We start from the raw sequence: 13,308 nt of genomic DNA, 5'->3' as shown, positions 1-13,308 counted from the left end.
TGTTTCATGTGATCACCCAGGGGGGTTTCCAGAGAATGGGATGATGCTGAGGTGAGTTTTGAGGAGAAAGAGTTTCTGCCTGTCCATTTAGAGTGGAGGCAGAAATAAAAAGCCTTCTGAGAAATATGTAGGGTCCTTTTAGAAAAGTGCAAAAATTCTGTTTTCAGGGATGAATCTACATGAATGTGGAAAATATCATTGAGGAAATGAGGCTGCAGAAGCAAATTAGGTCCTATCGTGCATATCTTGTTCTTGGATGAACTCCATCCTGAAAGTTGCAAAGGAACCCTGGAAGGATTGTGCCTGAGAGCAGGCATTCTGTGCCCATCAAGCACTGACAGTCTGCATGACTGGTTTTACATTCTTGGACAACACTCTTCAAACATTTTTTGTTCATGAATTTCCAAAAGGATTCTGAAAACCTCAATTCCCTCAAATATTTAAATAGGCATATAACATTGAACTTTAAGTGAGATAGTTGTAAATGTTTTAATTCCTGGCATATATTAAATAGTGAAAATTTTTAAAATAAGACACTTAGGTCATTTTTATAAATATATTCCAAAGAAATGGAAGTCATATAGCAAGTTGATAGCCACTCTTTTGGAGTCATGAACCCAATTTCAACGTGTGGAGGGGGGTTTCCCAGACCCCCAGCAAGCAATTCTCAGGTATCAGCTGGGTATCCTAAAATTAAACTCAGTTTTTATAGTATCTACCTGGACCTAGCATCAGATCCCATAAGTAAGTGGCTCAGTCTCACACAACCTCCCACCCCACTTTAGATGACAGTCACAAACCCAGGTGTCACCTGTGCTTCTGACCTAGTGGCTATAGATCAGAGGTTCCCAGTTTCCATTAATTTGCTACAGTGGCTCTCCTCAGTTTCCATTAATTTGCTACAGTGGCTCACAGAACTCAGAGAAATATTTTTCCTACTAGATTACTGGTTTATTATAAAAGGATATAACTCAGGAATGCCAGATGGAAGAAATGCACAAGATGAGGTATGAGAAAAGGGTGTGACGCTTTCATGCCCTCTCTAGGGCTACCCCTCTTCCCATATCCAGGTATTCACCAACCTGGAACTTTCCTGTCTGTCTTTTTGGAATTTTATGAGGGCTTCTTTACATAGGCATGGTTGATAAAATCATTGACCATGAAGATGGAGGATGGGACCAGATTTTCCGAACCTCTAATCATAGGGTTCTTTCCTGTGCACACCAGCACTCATCCTTAAAGGAGGTCTGTAAGTTATTTCATAAACATAACAAGAGGCTTTATTACTCTCCACACTAAAGAAATTCCAAGTACCTGAGGAACTCTATGCCAGAAATGGGGACAAAGACCAGATATATACAGTTGTCCCTTTATCTGTGGTTTCGCTTTCGCAGTTTCAGTTCCCGAGGTCAACCGCTATCTGGAAGCTAAGAGTCTCCTGACGAATCATCAGAAGGTCAATAGCAACCTAAATCTACATCAGGAAGCCTACGTCACAAAGCTGCGTCATCTACCGCGCTTCATTTCGTCAGGCAGGTGGCTTATCATCTTGCTGCTCAGGAAAGAAAGGGTGAGTACAGTGTAGTAAGATATTTTTAGAGAGCGTGAGACCACATTCACATAAACTTTAATATGGTATAGTGTTAAAATTGTTTATTATTATTAGTTACTGTTAATTTTTTACCATTCCTAATTTATAAATTAAACTTTATCGTTGGAATGGATGTATAGGAAAAAACAGTACATACAGGATACTGTAAATCCAGTACTGTCCATGCTTTCACTGGGGGTCTTGGAACATACACCCCTTTGATAAGGGGGGGCTACTGTACTTCTTATTATAAATCACAATATCATACCATTATCATTTTATAAACTTGCAAGATATTTGTTCTGTAACAGATTTTAAGCCCTTTCTTTCTTCTTGAACTTATTTCATTATCTTCCAAAAGTTTATCCCTGAAAGTGTTTTTTTTTTACCATATCACACAACTTTATAATAAAATGCATCTGCAAAATATTTATAAATTATGCATTAAAACACATTTTATATTATAGCATCTGGTAGCTGATAGTCACTAAGTATTTAAAATTAATTGGATTAGTATTATATTGCAATTAATATTAGTATAATTTGCAATCAACTCATTAAACATATACATATTTGGTAAATTGGATTCTTAACACGAAAGGGGCTTTTTATCAATTAGAGCATTTATTCACAGAATATTTCTTATTGGTAGAATGAGAAAGAGACCAACACCAGTTACATCTTTTTTTTTTAAACAAAGATAACTTCTGAGTACTCCATGTGCACAGATAAGTAGAAGGGAATAACAAAGAGTTTTGCCAGGTAAAAATCACTCAGTGCTATAACTCCTTCCAAACTGCAATTCAAAAAAATTCGTAATTCTCCATCACCAAAATGTTTTCAGTGATCTGTCAGTAGACACCTCCAGTATGGCACCTATAATTTTGTCAAAGAAAAGTACTGAAAACCATCTGCTTTGCAAACGAATTTATTTCCTAGTCAGTGGAGTCATTATTTTCCTTAATTTCTGGGAATTACATCAAAAAAGCTTTACTAAGCCTTATCAAGTTATTAACTCTGTTTTTCAACAACTTAGAGGCACCTTGTTTATCCTTATATAACCTGAGAGAATTGAAAGACATGTACCATTAACTTAAAGCATCTTTGCCAATATTACATGAATACCAATACACATTTACCATTACTTTTGTACAGAAGCATAACTTACATGCCTTGAAGTACACTAACATTATTTCATGGCTTAATGAAGTTTTAAATTATTTGGATAAAGTCATATGTTGATGTACTACTAGATAAAGTCAGTACCCTTCACTTCTGACCTCTTATATCCTTCTCTAAAAATAACTCTAAAGTTCAATGAGGAAGGCCTTTTCAATAAATGGTGCTGGGTCAATGGAAAATTATATGAGAAAGAAAAAAATCTTCTCTGTTGGAGAATGTCATTGAGAGGACATAACCACTACTTGACCTGAATGCAGAACTTGGGCAATAGTAGGCCCCTTGCCCTCTACCCTGTCCTTGGAATATATATTCCACCAACCGTTTTCATAGCAAGAGCTGGTTCAGGGACATAGCCATGAGGTCATCTGGACTGAATATGTAACCCAAACCTTGTTAGGGCCTGTGTACAAACTCTTAAGATTCCAGCCAGCAGAAGGTGAGATCTACTTGTGTTGTTGCCACTCAAAACAAGGCTCCTATGTAAGTTCCTTTGCTTATTACACCCACCTGCCAGTTGGGGAGGTCTGCATTTTTTTTTCAGTCTTTCCTTGCCCTCTATGTGGGAATGGTTGAGCAGTTTAAGAACCATCAACCACACATTATAAACAAATATCAATTCCATATATAGTGTAGAATGAAATATGAAAGGGATGACAGTGAATCTTTTAGAGAAAACATAAGAGAATATCATGATTTGTTTGAAGCAGGCAATTAAAAAAAAAGCAGGACTATAAAAGTGCTAAACATTAAAGAAGTAAAAATGTGTGTAGTGGATTATATTAAAATTCAGAACTTCAGTTATCCAAAGGATCCATTAAGAGAATGACCAAACAACCCAATAGAACAACAGAAGATATTCACATTATGAATCTTATATTCAGAATATATACAAGAACACTTACTAATCAATCAGGAAAAAGACAGATGATCCAATTATAAAGTAGGAATAACATCTAGGCAGGCATTTGATACACATGGAGATTCAAAGGGCTAAGGAGTCTAGGACAGGTTATCAACCTCATCAGTCGTCAGGGAAATGCATATCAAAACCACAATGTGATAGCATCTTCCACCTACCAGAAAGCCTGTGTGGTGAACTAGGCAGACAGTACTAAATATTGGTAATAAGGAGGGGCATTAACAAGTCTGATACAGTCACTTTGTGCAGCTCTTTGGCAGTTACTTACAAGCTAAGCATATCTGATGACCCAGAAATTCCACACTTAGTTATATACTCAATCATATTACAGTATCATTTATCTGAAATATTTTCCTTTGCACTTTGGATTACTTTGATGATTTTGATGTCAATCAAGTGACTGTATTTGTACACGTTCCAAAGCCAAAGCGGTACTGATTTTGAGGGGGTGCAATGGGGGCCAGCACAGGTGTGCTCCAGGCAGGTGGGCAGCAGGGGCGGTTTTGGGAGAGGGGCATCCCTGCGCTAAATTACTCCTGGGAGCCAAAAGTAACCGTGGAGGGAAAAGCAGGCTGGCGGGCATCGTTGGTGTCACTACGGCCACCCATACTTTCTAGATTACTGTACCTCTACAAGAGATCTGAAAACCAGGTACTGTAAGCCCTTGAATCATTTCCTCTGCAAGACTGTCCTGGCTATTTTCAGAGTGTTTGTGTTTCCATATAAAGTTGAGGATAATCTTTTCAGCTTCTACAAACAAAATAACAAAAGCCTACTCTTCTTTTAATTGGAACTGTCTTGAATCTACAGATAAATTTGGGGAGAATTGAAATCTTAGCCGCTTGGGGCTTCCAATGGAATAGGTCCATTTTAAGGTTTCTTGTGTTTTTAAAATGATACAGTTCTGGATTCTGTTTATTACAACTTTGTTAAGAACCCTGCCTCATAGATTATTTATGCATTCTTCCCAGCTGCCTGTGAAGTTTATGGATACAAAATTTGTAATAATGACCTTAGAAAACTAAAGCTTAGTCTTTCCATTTTTTCATTCTGGATGTTTATGTTTGTTTGCTTTTTTGTTTGTTTTGTTTTATTTTGCTTTGTTTTAATTTTTCTTTTATCTTCCATTCCCATTCAATTTGCCCATCTAAATTCATTAATTGTTCTGGTACTAATTTCATACAAAGTAATAGTGGCCCAGGACTAGCCATTAGCATTCTTTCCAGTGTTAAGAAACAACCCCTATTTGTTTTTACAGTACAGAGTTATAAATTACATTGAAATATCATTCAGTTAGAGTTATTCTCCAAGATTGTAAAGAGATGGATGGTCTCCAGGGGAGGGTTGTCATAAAAAGGGAAATCAAACCAGCTGAATAATACAATAAGTCTCTGTATAAAGCTAGCGCAGCCAAGCAGGGATATGAAAGGTGGCAGCCTTTGAGGAGATGGCTGACAGATTTCATTTGTTGAGGATCAGATCTTGCCCTGGTGTCACACGTCATATTTTCCCACCACCCTTTTGGTGTTCTACAGGCACCCTCTCCAGGTGCTTTCAGGGGAATATGCAGTGGCTGCCAGTTAAAGGGCAGGCATGTTTAAGTCAAGTATATAAAAAACAGCCATTTTCTCCTCTCCTGTTGTAAATTTCACATGGAATCTCTAGTCGGTTTACTAATCATATAGAAAGAAAGTGAGGCTGGCATAAGTAAGTTTGAATTTTCTTTTCCTTCCTTCCTTCTTTCCTTCCTTGCTTCTCTCCTCCCTCCCTTTTTTCCTTCCTTCCTTCCTTCCCTTCTTCCCAGCTTCTCTCTCCACCTTTCTTCTTCTCCCTCTCCACCCTTCTTCTTATTTTCTTTTCCATTTTTTCTTACCTAATTACTTAATTCTTTTTTAGCCCCTCTCTTATTTTTTTTGTAACTTGCCCTCCCTACCCTAACCTACTTAACTGCTTTCTACTGCTCCCTTCCTCCTTGTAATTATGTAGTTGTATAATTCTTCTGTAGTTATTATTTTCTGATCATGGTGTGTTTTCATTGTCAGAGGAATCCATCCAAAGGTTGTTTAAGACTCATGCTTGCTTCATCAAAGAACTTGAAGAGTTTCCCTGACCTCTTCTTTTACTCTTCTCTAACTCTCTCCTTTCTCTTTTTATGTACATTATGAGTGTGTGTGTGTGTGTGTGTGTGTGTGTGTGTGTGCGCGCGCGCCTTCTTCTTGTCAAGGCACAGTGCTATCTAGGCACCAAGAACTGAACGATGAGTAAATATTTCTCTCTGGCCTAGAGTAGTTCATCAACTTATTCCTTCAGTTGTCTCTTAGCCTTGACAACTGACAATTCCAATGACTGTGTCAAGAAGGAATCCAAGGCTATCACAATAAAGACCATACAGAGTTTATTAATAAACCAGAAACAAGGTATTCAGGGCTCTACAGGCTATGTATGAACATATACATAGGCAGTTTATTTTTTTTAAGATTTTATTTATTTATCAGAGAGAGAGAGAGAGAGAGGGTACAAGGAAGGAGAGCAGAAGGCAGAGAGAGAAGAAAGCTCCCAGCCGAGCAAGGAGCTTGACGTGGGGCTTGATCCATCATGACCTGAGCTGAAGGCAGCATCTTAATTGGCTGAGCCATGCAGGGACCCCTGCATAGGCACTTTAAATAAGTTTTATGATTTTTTTTCTCCCAAGGAAACAGAAGAATTTGAGGTTGGTTTAGTCTAAAATTGATACTGAGATATCTATATGAGCTCATGATTCTCAGGCAATTTCATTCCTGATCCTACCCTGTTCTCCTTTCTATCCTCAACTCAAACACTGAAAATATAATTAAAATTCTCAAATTATTTCAATAAATATGTTTGAGTCTAACAACCAAGAAAAAATTAACATGGTAGCACTATAAAATAAATTCAGGTATCTAACCATTTATCCTCATCATACCTAATATGTACTATGCATGTGTGCACTTGCTTAGTCTCTCTCTTCCTCTTCCATACACAAACTTATGTACATAGACACACACAGAATATATACTGTTTAAAGGTATATGCTTATCATACAGTGAGTTTGGAGAAATGTAGATGAATGAAGTCACCTTGGAATAACGTAGTTTTTAGTGTCCTTTATTTTTTAATGATATTTTGTACATTAGAACGGACAATTCCAAATCATAAGTATTGGACTTAGGTTTTAAACAGTACACTGATTTGAGAAAATTGTAGAAACCTTCTGAATAATAACTTTTCATTTATATTTGTAATAATAGTATACTCTACATGTGCCTTACAGTTTGATGATCAAAAGCATTTAAAAAGTACTTTGTAAATGACAAAATTGTAATCATTTACATCATTAACATTGACGCTATTTCATAAATATGTGGGAAAATGTCATTAGCATAAAAATTTTTAAATTTCACAATGATGAAATTTAATAAGAAATGAATAATAAAGCTGACTTACCTATTTATGTGTGTTTTTGTGCATATGTGAGAGTGTATAATAGAAGTAATAAGTCTGGAATATTTGTGCAAAATCTGAAGCTTAAAGCATTTTTCTCAGGACTGGGATTTGATTATCCCAGCTTACAATCTAATAAATTAAGCCTGATACTTTTTCATAGATGTTGGCAGAAGACATGAAACTCCTTGGTCAGAGACAAAGGATTCTGTCATACATGGCACAGTAAGTAAGATGATTCTCATCATATTTGTATCATTTCCTCTTGCCCCCCAATCCCATGTAGAAAGCCTTGACAGATGCCCCCATACAACAAGGGTTGTATTTTTTTTTTTAAAGATTTTATTTATTTATGCGGCAGAGATAGAGACAGCCAGCGAGAGAGGGAACACAAGCGGGGGAGTGGGAGAGGAAGAAGCAGGCTCATAGCGGAGGCCTGCTGTGGGGCTCGATCCCATAACGCCGGGATCACGCCCCGAGCCGAAGGCAGACTCTTAACCGCCGTGCCACCCATGCGCCCCAACAAGGGTTGTATTCTAATAGAGGAGCAGTGAGCTTAAGAAACCTACCATTTTATAGCAAGCAGGAAATATGTAAACCTTCCTTCTTCAGGGAGATGTTGCCCCTCAATTACTTGTTAGAAGCACAACCCTGAGAAACAGCCCAGGTAATGAGTGACCAGGGCATTGAGTTGTGGTACTCAGAAGCACATGTAGGAGTTTTAGAAATACATGGAGAAATGTCTCCCAACAGTTTTTTTCAAATCCTTTTATATTTTCTTGTTAAGAAAAGTAATATTGGGTTCTAAATAATATGGCCTTTACCAGAATTCTGGACTTTGCTTTAGTGTTTTAAACATAGACCTAATATAAAAATGACTTCATTTCAGCTAAATTAGATTGAGTCCACTAACTTTTACTTAATGCCTACTATGTGTCTGTCAAGGGGTTGGATGCTTTGTTATATAAGAGACCATTCAGTTCCTAAGAAAGCATTCCAATAAAAAGGCTTTCAAAAATAGTATTTCAAACAGCACTGTCTGTGAAGAGCAAGGCAAAAAGGAAGCTATTGTCTAGCAGTGATCAATTTCAGACAGTTTCAAAATGCCTCTGGTGTTATCATTCTCACTATCTCATAATGTTTTGCAAGTTGTTAGGAAGAGGACATTAAATCACTCTATCAGTAGAGCTATTATCTTCCCTATAACTCATGTAAATCCACTATGTACAGTAAATAATCGTTTAATCACTCTGATGTCATTCTCATAGATAAAGCTCAGCCGCTTTCTTTACAGTTATATTACAAATATTTCAGAATCTGTTTATTTGCACAGACCAAAAATGTCAAAAATATACAATTTCTAAGGGAAGGTTTATGCATGTGCATGGAAACACACACACACACACACACACACACACACAGATTGACTTATTCCCTTCTCTGTCATCCTTGTAACCATCATCCTCTTAGCAGAAACTACCAACTGCAATAATCAACAAATTACTCTACAGTTTTCACTTTGGTTTACTCCATTCTGTTGTCCATTATCAAAATCTTAGGCAGAATTGATCTTTAAAATGTAAAATGGCTAAAACCATCCAATTATTTCCCATTTTCATTGGGTTAATGAAAAAATTCCTTAACAGTATCTATCGACCTATAGATTTCCTAGATGAGGAGTCTGAGAACTATGGCCCACGAGCTACCTATATTTACAATGTTATTTATAAATAAAATTTTATTAGAATATAGCCATAAATACTCATTTATATATTGTCTGTGGTTGATATGGCACTATGATGACAAAGTTGAATAGTTGCAACGGGACTTTATGACCTGCAAAATCCAAACAAATAAGAATTCTGTCTTGCTGGAATTTGTTTTTTATTGTGGCATAACTAACTACTATAACATTATCAGCTTAAAACAACAAAAATGCATTACCTGCTGCTTCCACCCTCCATACCAACACACGCCTGTGAACGTGTAGAACAGTGTTCAGTGAAACATGAAATGTGAAACTTAAACCCTAACAGAAAGTTCAATTTAATATTTGAAGTCACGTCTTTGAAAGTCAAGGAAGGTGATATTGCCCTTATCTCTTTCTGACTTTGTTTAGCTATTTTATTCCATTACTACAGTGAAAAAGGTATGATTTAAATTTTCGATTCCTAGAAGAAAGACCATCTATTAATAATGGGTAAAGATTCAAATGCATACATAGCCAGAGAATGTATGCGAAAGCAAATATGAACATGAAAATACGGTCAAAATTAATAGTGTTAGGAAATTGCAAATTAAAACCATAGTGAGCTACCACTCTATATCTACTGCTATAGTTAAACCCAAAGCCCAGAGGTACTGGGCATTATTATTACAAAGCAGTAGTTGCTGTGCGAAGTGAGTGAAGAGTCAGTGGTGAGACTTGGGTACAAAGAAACAGCAAGGAACTTTTTCAATAATGAAAATGTTCTAAGTCTTGATTATGATAGCTTATTTCAGGACTACACTCAGTCAAAATCCATCCAACTGTACATTTACATTGCACATGTAAATTAGGGAATTTTGTTGTATGGAATTTATAATTAAAGAAAGGTGCTTAAAAATGTGTATGGCTCATAGTGTCCTTGATCTTACTATAGAATTTTTATTGAAAAATGTATTTTCTTTTCCAAAGTATCCATCAAGTACATAGTGCATGCACACACACATACACACAGATACACGTACACACATGCTTACCGACACAGGTAGCTGTGAGAAGTTAGGCTGATACAACTGGTAGATTATGGATTTGTATACATCAGGGGAATCCATATCCACATTCAAGGTAAGTTATAAGAGATAACCAAGCTAAAATAAGCAAGAACTATCACCTCTAGAAAGGAGAATTGAGCAGGCACCCAGCCAATAAAAAGAGAATTCTCTGTGCGTGTGCGTGTGTGTGTGCGTGTGTGTGGGTGTGTGTGTGTGTGAAAGAGAGTGGGAGAGAAGGAGGCCACAGTATGTGATTTTGTACTTTTGACCCTTTAATCAAACATTCCCTATTTGTACAAACTCATATGTATTTTTTCCTTACAAATAGACTTGATTATAAAATGTAATGAGATGAAGAAGGAGAATTTAAATACTGAATTTTAAAATGGTGAGAAAAATCATATGTATGAATATGCATAGGTGCATAAGAGTGTGATATCTTGGGAAAATGGACAGAATTTGGTATTGCTAAGTGTTTATTAAGTCATAACCATCTTTGTAGTCCTAGCATGAACCAGTGCTGTTTTGAGTGCATTTTTATATTCTCATACAGTTAATCTTCATAGAAATATTTAGATGAAGATGGTAGTGCTTCCTGTGGGTTGTACGAAACTCTCTTCTATCTTATATTTAGAGGTAGTATTGGAATAAGACACAGGAGAACTGGAGATGGATATAAAAATATCACTTTAGCAAATCATAAGTTAATTGCAGAATGTGCAGAAGTTTTTATTAACTATATATAAAACTCGCCCCCCTCTCAACTGTATACTTTGAGACAGCCCACTGGAGAGAAATTTGGTGTTTATCAAGCAAATCATGTCCCAAGAAATCTGTCTTGCACTGCAGAAGAGCAAGAGAAAGGTGTTTATAATTCCAGCAGTCATTAGATTAGCACACATGCGCGCGAGCACACACACACACACACACACACACGGTAACAACTCACAATGAGATCATTCGGTCTGACTCTCCACTGCTCTTTCACACAATTAAAATATTCTTAATTTTTCCCATCTTACAGATGAGGAATCTGTACATTGATGCAGATTGAGATAGAGTTACATAACATGTCCAAGAGCTCACAATTTTGGGGGGTATATTTGGATACTGACTGATCTATTTCAGGATTATACACATTATGCTATGCCATTTTGCTACTTTGTTTCTCATTGTATTTTATTTGGAGACTTTATTCTCAAAAGATAGGGCCTGATTATAAAATCTAGAATGCCATACAATTAAGTTTGCATACTGAAATTAATGGGAAGCAAGAAATATTTTTTGCTAAGACAAATAACACATTTATTTTCAAATACATGCTGTATTTTCAATCCAAACTGCTTTTTTTCTTTTATTTATTTGTATATATTTATTATTGATGTTTAATTGATATACAGTGCTTTCAGTTTGTTATATTTTCAGTGTCTTTCTCTTTCTGTGGTTATGCATTATACGTTCTTTCTACTTTGGGTGTGTTTTAATTTTCTTGTGTTTTGACCTTCTCTTGCTTCTCAAGCATATTTGGAAAATAAGTGAATAATTGTGTAAATAGGAAAAGTGAATCTCTGAAGAGAAGTTCTTCACCAGTTCTTTTCAGTATCTTGTGAGATGGTAAGCCAGACTATGTTTAAGTGGGACAGAGATAACGAAGTTGATCTCTGACCCCTGAACTGATAAATAAGGCATGTAATGTTCTAGGAACTTGGGTGGTAGAAATAAGAGGCTATATGTGTGTGTGTATATATGTGTGCATATATGTATCTGTGTGTGTATATATATAAATATATACATACATACACACACACATACTTATATATTATATTTCCCCATGGTCCTACAATACTGAATCCTTTTCCAATTCTGAATCTTAGCCAAGTTCCTCAACTTCTCTACATACCTCTCCCTGGAAAATAAAGGTCATGCTGAATTCTCTACCATTCTGTTTCTGTAAGGGGATTAATTTAATATTAAATACATCTTGATTGAGTGCATTTCCAATATCAAAAGAAATGAGCACCCTCTAGAAAAACTTAGCAATTAGCTAGGCCTAGTGCTTTATTATTCAGATGACGAAACAGAGCCCTTTTTCTTACTAGACCCCAACCTTAGATCCTGTCCTTGGCCCAGTTACTCCAGTTGCACAAAAATCCCCCACCCTTTGTGTGACCTGCTCTCTGCAAAAACTCTGTTAGAGCAGTTTCACCAAGAATTACCCTATCTCTTAGTAATTTTCCATCTTCCTGCCCTTCTCCCCCGCTTGGCTGTAATTGCCCATTTTTCCTTATTATATCCAGAACTGAACTCATCTGTCTTCCCTACACCTAACCACATTATACCAGCTCCCTCTTCATTAAAGACTTCCTTACTGTCTTTAAAAAATGTCACAAATAACTTCTAATAGAAGGCATGAAGTCAAACCTCCTGTGTTCCATTTAGGCCTTTTAAAAAATTCTTATCTTTTGACAATAACTTTTTATTATTTTATTGGCTTTTTTTAAATGATCAGATGTTGTTTTCGTTTTCTTTCTCTCTCTGTCTTTTTTTTTTTTAATTCTGGAATTTTACACAGAAATTTTACAGAATTTTACCCAGAAAATTTTAAGTCTTCTTTTCTAGAGAGCAGGCCTTTGCATAAGTATCCTTGGTAAAGAAGAAGGAATACAAGGCTTATGTCCAGATAGTTCATGTTGCAATTCCAGAATTGCCTCCACCTAGCTTGAGGCTCTTAGGCAAATTATATAATATCTCTAAACCTCATTTTACTGGTTTATGGTAGGGAAAATAATGTGAACCCCAAAGAGCTCTTGGGAGCAGTATTTAAGGTGACAGGTGTATGGTAAGACAGGAAACACTATTTAATAACTATCAATTCAAATATCTTTCTTCGTTTTTAGGATGGCTTTATCTCTTTATTTTTTGGTAAATGGTTGCAATTTTTCTTCTTATTGATGTACCAGCAGGCTAAAATGTCATGAGTGATGTTCCTAATACTGGGAAGGTTGGGGGAGGAAGAAACTTGGAAAAATTATTTGATACCCCTCCAAAATAACTTACTAATTGAAGTTTGAAAATCATTAGCTTAAAAGCATTTAACCTGTACAGTTTTGTGTTTATCATTCAGTGCTAAGTGTTTTGTCAATTTGTTTTTGTTTTGTTACTGTTTTTGCTTGCTTTCTTGAATAATTCCAATATTTCTCAGAATATGAGTCTGGAAGAGCACGTTAAAATTTACATCCCAGAGTCTCTCTTCTTATTTACTGAATCTTAACTTCCGGAGATTGTCCCTCTTACTATGTATTTGTAACAAGAAAAAAATTTGAGGTGTGTTTTAAACAGAGAAAATAAAAGTGCATTACCAGTTTAGTGAGCATTTTCTTTCCCTTTCAATCCACTT

At 36.2% G+C, this 13,308-nt stretch overlaps 1 long non-coding RNA gene across 1 annotated transcript in view; it reads left to right on the top strand.

The window, feature by feature from the left end:
* The first annotated feature begins 1,507 nt into the window (after nt 1-1,507).
* LOC117795299 overlaps nt 1,508-13,308 on the top strand; it is a 116,699-nt gene continuing 104,898 nt past the window's right edge. Inside the window, exons 1-2 of the long non-coding RNA XR_004619268.1 lie at nt 1,508-1,570; nt 7,318-7,379. This is a non-coding gene — a long non-coding RNA (uncharacterized LOC117795299). The remainder of the gene's footprint in view (nt 1,571-7,317; nt 7,380-13,308) is intronic.

This window comes from Ailuropoda melanoleuca, chromosome 12 (assembly GCF_002007445.2).
Source record: "Ailuropoda melanoleuca isolate Jingjing chromosome 12, ASM200744v2, whole genome shotgun sequence".
Taxonomy (NCBI): Eukaryota; Metazoa; Chordata; class Mammalia; order Carnivora; family Ursidae; genus Ailuropoda; species Ailuropoda melanoleuca.
Note: the sequence above shows the minus strand (reverse complement) of the source record. Positions and strands in the feature narration are given on the sequence as shown.